This window comes from Triticum urartu, chromosome 1 (assembly GCF_003073215.2).
Source record: "Triticum urartu cultivar G1812 chromosome 1, Tu2.1, whole genome shotgun sequence".
NCBI lineage: Eukaryota > Viridiplantae > Streptophyta > Magnoliopsida > Poales > Poaceae > Triticum > Triticum urartu.
The window spans coordinates 509,510,340-509,520,513 of record NC_053022.1 but is presented as its reverse complement, the minus strand read 5'-3'; the positions used below and the strand labels follow the sequence as shown (position 1 = coordinate 509,520,513).

At 45.0% G+C, this 10,174-nt stretch overlaps 1 long non-coding RNA gene across 1 annotated transcript; it reads right to left on the bottom strand.

Annotated features, from left to right (window-relative positions):
- Positions 1-732: 732 nt before the first annotated feature.
- Positions 733-4,071, bottom strand: LOC125536984. The gene is made up of 3 exons (XR_007295397.1): positions 3,837-4,071; positions 1,386-1,462; positions 733-1,018 (listed from the first exon to the last, which is right to left on the bottom strand). It is a non-coding gene; the product is annotated as an uncharacterized LOC125536984 (long non-coding RNA).
- Between the last annotated feature and the right edge of the window lie 6,103 nt (positions 4,072-10,174).

Genomic DNA, 10,174 nt, shown 5'->3' with positions numbered 1-10,174 from the left:
ACCACATATATAGATATATTTCACAGGGCTATTTAACAGCAAACATATCACATATCCAGCACATAAGTTTCATCCATTCATACATAAGCAAGTTCCATCAAGTTGCACATACACATTGTTCCATCCATACATATTACAATGCAAAGTTTCATCAAGATAGCAAGTTCCATCATAGCAAGCTAGAAGAATACTTGAAGAGAATGAAAGAAAAAACAAGCACTCCATCATAGGAAGCTAGCTTCCATGAAGTGAATGAAATCTGCAAAATGGCAAATAAGAAAGTTAGAAATAGGTGACTAGAAGAAGACACTACACCACAACACCAATGCAATGGCATGTAATCTGCCGGGAGAAACACCTTAAGAGGGCAGATAAACTGTCGGGATAGCAATTCTCCCGGCAGATAGGACTGCCACGAGAACGGCTGCCAGGAATTACTTCTCCCGACAGTTACACTGCCCCCACACATTTATTTGCCGGCAATTTATTTTCTCCCGACAGATTGGCCGTGGCATATAAACTACAGTTACCGGCAATGTAACTGCCGGCACAAGCTTGTTTACCCGACAGTTAGTATACCATCACGTTGATTTCACTAACAAAAGCAAATTGATCTCAGCTACAAATCCCTAATTTAATATGCATTCATTTTGTCCAGGCAATGAAGACAAATGACACTATTTCATAATTCTCATATGCGCCTCATCGTAAAACTTAATTTAATTCAATAAAATTAACGACCAAATACATATGTTTCTAGAAACGCCAATATATAAGGGTGTTGTACAACAAAAGGAAAATTACATATGTTTTTGGATGCGACACACAACCAAAATGAGCATATAGTGGCTTCTATGCTAAACTAGCAACCAAAATTAGCTTTCCCCATGGTTGTAATGTTCCCAACAACATGAGGCCCTAATCATTCAAAATGCTTATAGTTTATTGCTTTAACTTCCGCTAGCCTCTCGCTCTTGTGCTTCAGCATTGTCTCCTCTTCCTTTTTCCATTCTATTTCCTGAAAAGAGAATTTTTTGGCACATTTGAATTTACACTCAGATGTAAGTAGAGTGCCGTTTGTTTTCCTTCTCATCATTGCCTTTTGTTTTCCTTCTGACACATCATCTACATGTTCCAAATAAAACATGGTCAGGTTCATAGTTTTACATGTTGAAGGGGGCAAGCTAATACGAAGTCATGACAGCAAGGCAAAACTTGGAACCCAAATTAGGCCATATTCAATTTTATTTTTAAAAAAATGCTTCACAAGCATGAATGGAGATGCGCACGTGTGTACAGAATGTCACCCGCATTTTTCAAACCATCTTTTTGGACTCGGACTAGAACAAAAATAAAAAATGAGTAAATAAGTTCAGGTTGGACACCAAGTGTACTCTCTGCCTCCATTCAAACTTCTCCTCCTAGCATGTTGTATCCTTTGCTCAGCTGATAATTACTTGCCCTGACATAATACATGGAACATATAAGAATCCATGCTTCATGTTATTCTTAAGAAACAGTAACTTATTGAGTAAAAACTAGATTGAAGACCCCAACCTTATAAAAGCAGCATGTAATAACAATTAAACTCTAGAAGAGTACTCCACTTTCAGTCTGTCTTAGCAGCAAAATGAAAGGAGACATAAATAAGTTCTCTAGCTAGTTATTTTTCTTCCATCTAACAGTATATGTGCGTGATGACAGTTGAACTAGATGATCTCACATCGATCGACCAATGGGAATAAACAACACAATAAAAAAATCTTTTTACCCAAAGCTTGCTTGTAAAACTCCTACAGTGTTTTACTGATTTAGTATTCAGTTGTAGCATCCACTTGTTTAGCACCAAAAGATTATTGAAATCCCTATACTGATAAGACTTAATAAAACATGTGTGCAGTAATTAAGAAGTATCCACTGCGGCACTGCCATAGTGCATAGATCATTTAGAAGTTTTCACTGGCAGAGAGCATATCTACAGTCCTTTACGTACCATATAAATTGAAATTGCAAACATTCCCTGGTGCTTCCTATCAAAATGTCTGAAGATGAAAACGATAAAATGTTCTGAAGAACTGTTCTTACTCAATTAAATGGAGAAATATTTAAGTAGTGACTACCCTGAGTTCAAGCATTACAAAATACTAGATGTTTCCTTTCAGCTTTGGCACAAACAACACATGTCCAAGCATAATGTTTATATAAGTATGAAAGATAGATCACAGTAGTTGATAGCACAGGCAAGCAACATAGATGGGTATATCACATTCAGGCAAGCAACATGTCCAAGCATAATTTTTGGTACCGATGTGTACTTGTTCTTTATATAATATATATGGGTATATCATTCAGGCAACAAATTTGACATAACATAAATAATAAACTTCATGTCAGAGAACTAACACTTTTGCAAGTTCAAATCCTTAAATTCTAGAAGCAGTACTCCACTTTCAGTCTATATTTGTAGCAAACAGAGAATAGACAGAAAGAGATTCTCTATCTGATTTCTTTTCTTAGATGGACAAGTATATGTGCGTGATGACGAGTGAACTAAATGATCTCACATAAATCGATCAATGGAGATAAACAAGGGTACTTGTTCTTTCCAACTACATGTTCATTAATGAACTTTTAACATCCAGAATTAGCACAAAGAGCACTTAATCATAGTGAATGGAAGAATACCCATTGGCACCAAGAATTAGAGTTGTGAAGAGCATCTTCATTGGTACATTCAAGCACAAGTTTGAGAGAAAAAAATGTTACCTCAGTATTGAACTCCTATGAAACAATTAGCTAGATGGTAAATCAGGGCAGGAAAAGTAGCTACTTTTGTAGAGAAATTTTTAATATCAAATCCACACTCATATCTATAAATTTAGCTCTTGCAGATGGATCGGAGGCACCAAAAACTTTATAGAGTGCTACATTTCCTTACTACTATAGTACACAATTTTTTTATTTGGATTAGCAGTCCGCCCAGACTCCAGAGCAAATACAAGTCATTGATTTGTTCCATAAAATGAATATCCGCCGTTCATCAGTACTTTGCCCAAGAGATCTAATGGTTGACATTTCTTAGATTCGCTATGTACGGGCAGGCGCCAAAACAACTCCAGGACCTTTCTGGAATCCTGACGGCTCCAAAGTCCAAATGGGCCCACTGGTCAAACTCTGCTATTCAAGATCTTTTGTGGCTATGATCGGGAAACAACGATGACTATAGTAACCTTCCTTCTACTCCATAAACAACTAGCTTGTACAGAGCACTAATCGTTTGTATCTACCAAGTTTCGAAGCAGCAACTTGCCAATCCTTTGGACGAGATTTAACATTCAACAGCATACATACTACTCCCGTCTCAAAATAAATGTTGCTCAAGTAAACGGATCGATGAGTGAGTGAAGAACACGTGCATAATTCGTGCCTTCGACTAGTCTACACAGTCTTCAGTTGCGCAATGTCTGAACCTAAATAAATAAAGACCGATCCATGTACTAAAAAGGATGGATACAAGCAAATGAAATAGGCACATATACTTGCATATTAAGATAACAAAATGAAATATACACTAACCTGGCTGAAACCCTTTACAAATCACGAGCACCAGGAATTTCTCGGGCAAACCAACCACTGCTAGAACCAGTCTCCAATCCTTTCACTAATAGCACCTGCATCAGTTTGGTAGGAAAAGGAAAAAACAATAAGTAACACGCTCAGTAGTAACTCGGCGGAAGGGGAAATCTGCCTACGTACGGACAAGTGGAGAACGCGCACCATGAGTTCTCATCGAGCAGAGAAGAAAAGATTAACAATCTTGGTAAGGAAGATCTCACCTGCATCGGGTTTCCACCAAGACGGATCTGAGGAAAGTATTGTACCAGCATAGTAGAGATGGGACACCACGCTCGCCGTTGGTGGGGAGGAAGCCGTGGTGGGGAGTCCACCTATGCTCGTCGGCGCCATGGACCGTAAAGAAGAGATGGAGGCGACCGGCATCGTCGACCAGTTCTGGTGGTGGTGTTGAAGGGAGGGAGGCGACGACGACCTCACACATCAGAGGCGTATCGAGGGAGGAAACGCCGAGATCCAGGCACTGCCGCCATAGATCTTGATGGGGACGCACAGGTCAACCAAAGGGGTGTTGGTGGAGGGCGTGGTCAACAGCACATGGGGCGGCGGCGGCGGTCGAGGAGGAGGTCCAGGGAGGGATCGATTTGGGGGAGAAGAGGTCGTGTGGTGGCTGTATCTTTTTTTGAGCGGTGGCTGTAATTCTTTTGAGTGGAAATGCCGCGCGCTCTCCCGCGCCAGCGCCCGTTTGGGCCAAATATTATTTTGGGCTCGCGCCACAGGTAGGCTCGGCAGATAGTGGGCCGTAGTTCAGTTCTCCCGGCAGTTTTTATGACCTAAGATGTGGACATTATTACTGGCAGTGCGCATGCCCTTGCTGATTAACTTGTACCGGCAGTTTCTCCGCCGTTATGCACTTCTACCGGCAGTAACAAGATCCCCGACAGATGGTTTGCCTTTATTTTTGTATTTCTCCTGGCAGTTAATTGCCCCCAATTCGGTGTTGTGGTGTAGTGAGAATACTAGAACAAGAAGAAGACTAGAACAAGAAGAAGACTAGAATAAGAAGTATATGTCATTTATGAGCTAACTTAGATGAAATGGATCATATATGAGCTAACTAAGTTGAAATGGGTCATTTACGAGCTAAGTAAGGTGAAATGGATCATTTATGAGCTAACTTAGTTGAAATGGGTCGTTTATGAGCTAACTAAGGTGAAATGGATCGTTTTTTAGCTAACTAAGTTGAAATGGATCGTCTTTGAGCTAACTTAGGTGAAATGGATCATTTATGAGCTAACTTAGTTGCAATGGGTCATTTATGACTAACTAAGGTGAAATGGATCGTTTTTGAGCTAACTAAGGTGAAATGGATCATTTTTGAGCTAACTTAGGTGAAATGGATCATTTATGAGCTAACTTAGTTGAAATGGATCGTTTATGAGCTAACTTAGGTGAAATTGATCATTTAAGAGCTAATTTAGGTGAAATGGATCGTTTTTAGCTAACTTAGGTGAAATGGATCGTTTATGAGCTAACTTAGTTGAAATGGATCGTTTATGAGCTAACTTAGTAAAAAGCATCATTTTGGAGCTAACCTTGGTGTGATGGGTCATTTTGGAGCTAACCTAGGTAAGATGGGTCATTTTGGAGCTAACCTAGGTGAAATGGGTCATTTTAAAGCTAACGTAGGTAAAATCGATCATTTAGGAGCTAATGTAGGTAAAATGGGTCATTTTAGAGCTAAATTGGATAAAATGGATAATTTATAGGCTAACTAAGGTAAAATGGGTCATTTTAGAGCTAACTTAGGTAAAATGGATCGTTTATGAGCTAACTAAGCTAATTATGCAATTTTTGACATAAGTAAGCTAAGTGCAAATCGTTTTAGAGCTAACTTAGGTAAAATGGATGGTTTTGGAGGTCAGTAAGCTTATTAAGTCATTTTGGAGGAAAAGAAGCTAACTCTAGGTCATTATGGTAAGCATATTGGAGGAAATAAAGCTAAGTCTAGGTCTTTATGCATTTGTTAAGCAAAACACTGGAGAAACTTACCGTGATCATGGAGGTGTAGGAGCGGGCTGGCTCGTGCGGTAGCTGGAGAAGGAACATGCGATGCTTGTCTGGAGTGACGCTGCACCAATGATCATTTCCAATGTCTCGTTAGCATGATGACACTCAAATGTTAAGACTAGCAAGTAATGCACATTCAAATTAAACTCACCGTGGTCCTAGGAGTAATCACTGGCATTGGCGGAATGGTCTGACCGGACTTCTCACACATAGACTGCACATTTGGTTTTGACAAACACAGTCATACTAGTTAGTAATGAGACAAACACTACATGAATGTTTTGGCTAATCTGCAGAAGAAACTTACCACAAGGAGCTCGTACATGGCCCTTGCCTGCATGTCATTCTGTGCCCTCTCCTCCTCCAACATCTTTGTCGTCCTCTCCTCCAACTCCCGCTGCCTCTCCGCCGCCTCGGCCAGAAGTTTCTCCGTTCTATCTCTCTCACTCTGTATAGCAGCCTGCAACACCACTCACATGACCATTTGTAATCATTGATGGAAGTGCACACAATGTAATGGAGAAAGATAGCTGAGTACATATACCTAACCTTGAAGGCGAGTTGGACTGGCCGTTCACGAGGCCTTATCTCAGCAGCGGAGCTTGACTGGCGCGCCTTGATCTTCGGGAGAGTGCTAGGACAACGGATAAGTCCATCTCCTAATACGGCTTGCAGGCATTACATGGCCTTTGGGTAGAAAGCGTCCAAATACTGCCATAATTGCGTCGTAGCATTCTCTTCCCAAGTTGAATTGAGCCTTCAGAGCCATTACTTGTGAGATGGCATCCAACTGACAAAGCTCAGTGTGCTCGTGGAGCGGACATTTTGAAGACTCCAACATTTCATTGAAGGCCTTTGCAGATTCCTCCATCTCCTCGTCCGAATCCCGAGAATCATCATAGTCTTGCACCATGTTTTCCACCCCATTACCATGCTCGTCGGTGCGACGACGATCCACCTCAGCTCGGTCATGTTGGGCAGACTCACCATGAAATGTCCACACCGTATAATCGGGCGTAAAACCACTCTTCTGCAGGTCTTTGCCCATTTTAGCCTCTGTCCTCTTTTCCCAATTGCCGCACCGGAAACAGGGGCACCAGGTTTTCCTCTAGCCATTTGCAAATGCGGCTTGCATAAACCCCTTGGTTTTTATGAACCATTCAGCGCTCCATTTGTTCTGACCAGTGTGACCGGTATACATCCACGCACGATCACTCATCTTGACTTTCAGAGCTACTGGACACACAAAATATATATATATATATACATATATATATATATATATACATATATATATAATGCACCATGTATATATTCATCAGTTGATCTACTTTGTCAATTTTATTACGTCCATGCAACCTACACTCTAATAGGTAATGATAGGTCCTAATCCCACCCGAGTATGTGTAGATTGGGTTCATTTTCCCATGCTATGCTCCGGATCCGACGCAAAATTTTGGCAGCACCTCCCCATTGTTCTCCTGATACACGTCTTTGCAATAAACAGAGAGGATGTGTACCCGGAGAACAACAAGGGAGTCACTGACGAAATTTATGCATCGGATCTGAAGCAAAGCATATGGGAAAACTAACCCAATCTACACATACTCGGGTTGTCCATGGATAGCGTTGGACAATTCGAACGGGAGACACATATTGGTTACGCATACTGATGATTCAAGACACATATATAGCTAGCTATCAAGTTTCATCGGCACGAACACCGGAACAGAGCAAATAATTAATGGGGGAGGAGGACATGTCATTTGTGCTCACCCACAAACGAAGGGGCAGAGCTCGTCAAACGCACGGCGAGCTCGTCGAACACCAAACCTCGCAGTGATGAAACAACTGCACATTTAAATCTACCCGATCAACACAATTATATATGATGTTTTTCATAACAAAATCGAAAAATATATGACCTAACTAACAATTCACAAATATATGACCCTGTCAGCCTCTGGAAGGCCAAAGAACACCTTTTCGGGAGGTGTCGGTGGTCGGGATGTCGTGTTAGTGTGGGGGTGCCATGTCGGGTCGGGGTGATGTTTCGGGGTCGGGGTGTCGTGTCGGGGTCGGGGTGTCGGGGGTCGGGGTGGGTCGGGGTGTGGTGTCGGGGTCGGGTGTCGGGGTGTGTCGGGGGGGGTCGGGGTGTGGTGTCGGGGTCGGGGTGTCGGGGTGGGTGTCGGGGTCGGGTGGTCGGGGTGTCGGGGTGTCGTGTCGGGGTCGGGGTGTCGGGGTGTGGTGTCGGGTCGGGGTTGTCGGGGTCGGGGTCGGGTGTGTGTCGGGGTCGGGGTCGGGGTCGGGGTGTCGGGTGTCGTGGTCGGGGTCGGGTGTCGGGGTTGGGGTCGGGGTGTCGGGGTGTGGTGTCGGGGTCAGGGGGTCGGGGTGTTTCCTTCTATCCTTCTTCTTCTTCTTTCTCTTCTTCTCTTCTTCTTCTTCTTCTTCTTCTTCTTTCCTTTCTTCTTCTTCTTCTTTCATCTTTTTTCTACTTCTTTTACTTCTTTTCGTTTCTTCTTTTCTTCTTCTTCTTCTACTTCTTTTCTTCTTCTTCTTTTTTCATCTTTTTTCTACTTCTTTTCTTTTCATCCTTTCTTCTTTTTCTTCTTGTTCTTCTTCTTCTTCTTCTTCTTCTTCTTTTCATCTTTTTTCTACTTCTTTTCTTTTCTTTTCTTCTTCTACTTCTTATACTTCTACTTCTTCTAATTATTTTCTAACACTAACACTAACACATATATAGCTCTAACAATTAAACAGCAAAAAAATGAAAAAAGAAAAGAAAAAAAGATTTTGTCCCTCACCAGAGCAATGGGACGGGCGGGGCAATGGGCGGGTGGGCCGGCGACGTGGCGGCGCGTCGGGGCAGTCGACGGTCGGGGCAGTGGCCGGGGCGGGGGGCCGGCGACGTGGTGGCGCGTCGGGGCGCGGGGCGGGCGGGCTACGGGGCGTCGGCGGGTGGGGTGGGGGCGGCGGGTGGTGGGGCGACGGGGCGAGCGGGGCGGGCGGGGGCGGCGGGGGCGGGGCGGGGCGGTGCGGGGCGGCGGCGGGTGGCGGGTGGCGGGTGCGGTGCCGGGCGGCGGGGGCGGCGGTTGGTGGATCTGGTGGCGGGGTGTCGGGGCGGAGAGAGGGAGAGAGGGGAGAGTAACGGGCGGGGGGTGGGGGCCGTTAGTTAGGCTAGCATTTACCGTCCGCCGCGTCTTTGCCATCTGCCTTTTTCTCTCTTTGTCGTCTATTAGCAGACGGCAAAGAGGGGGGCGTTAAGTTTTCTCTAATAGGCTCGTTAGTGGGGGCCACCTCTCTCTCTGCCAGCTGACGGCAAAGAGCTGGCAGATGGCAAAGGCCTGTTTTGCCGTCTGCCAGTTCTTTTCCGTCTGCTTTTTTGTAGCTGATGGCAAAGACCTTCTTTGTCGTCTGCTAGCAGAGGGCAAAGAGCTGGCAGATGGCAAAGTAGCTGATTCCAGTAGTGAACCATACACTACTGGAATCAGCTTCTTTGCCATCTGCCATGGCGGACGACGAAGGCATGCATGCCGGACGTCAAACACTACAAAAAAAAGACACATCCGTGATATTTTGGGCCGAACGATTTTTTTTCTGTCATACATATGACACTTCTATGACGAAAATTGTGACAAAACCCGGTATCAACATAGATGTGGTGGGCTCCTACTTCTACGACAAAAAATCATGACAGAAAATGGGCCTTTCGTCCTGGGCGGGCCGGAGACGCAGCAACATGACATTCCTTGGGCTGTCCATGATGGAAAAAACCATGGTAGAAGCGAGGGCGAGGAAAATTTCGGGGAGTTCCCGGTTACGGTGCGAGGTCGGGGGCCGAGCGATGCGCGCTTCTCTTGTACACGTACGCGCGTGTGTGTGAGGCGTTGGCTCTAACTGAACCCGAGCGAGGCGTTGGGCTCTAACTGAACCCAAGCGATTGCACTGCAGGCTATGCGTTACTGAACCCGAGCGATCGATCGATGACTGTTAACTGAACCCGATCGAGCGATTCCTTCGCTCCTGCTGCTAACTGAAGCCGATCGATGCTGCCTCTAGATGAATAGTGAGCGTTGCGGGGGGCGGGGGGTTGGATGAACAGTTCCCGGTGGGGGTGGATGAATAGGACCCCGTGGTATTGCATCTGGATGAATAGGACCCCGATCGATCAAGCTAGTTGGGGCTGGATGAACAGGACCCCGTGGAGGGGTTGGATGAATAGGACCACCCCGTGGAGGGTAGGACGAACAGTAGACGGTGGAGGGCAGGATGAACAGTAGCCCCTGGAGGGGGGGTTGAACAGGAGCTCATGGACAGGGCTGGTTGAACCGTAGCTGGTGGAGTAGCGCGCGTTGGAGGCTAGATGAACAGGAGCCCGTGGATGAACAGTCGCAGGTGGAGGCTGGAGGAGGTCGACGGTGGATGAACAGTAGCTCGTGGAGGCTGGAGGGGGTTGACAGTGGAGATGAACAATATCCCGTGGAGTCCCGTTTTGCGGTACGCCACACCCCTCCCGATGAACAGGACCCCC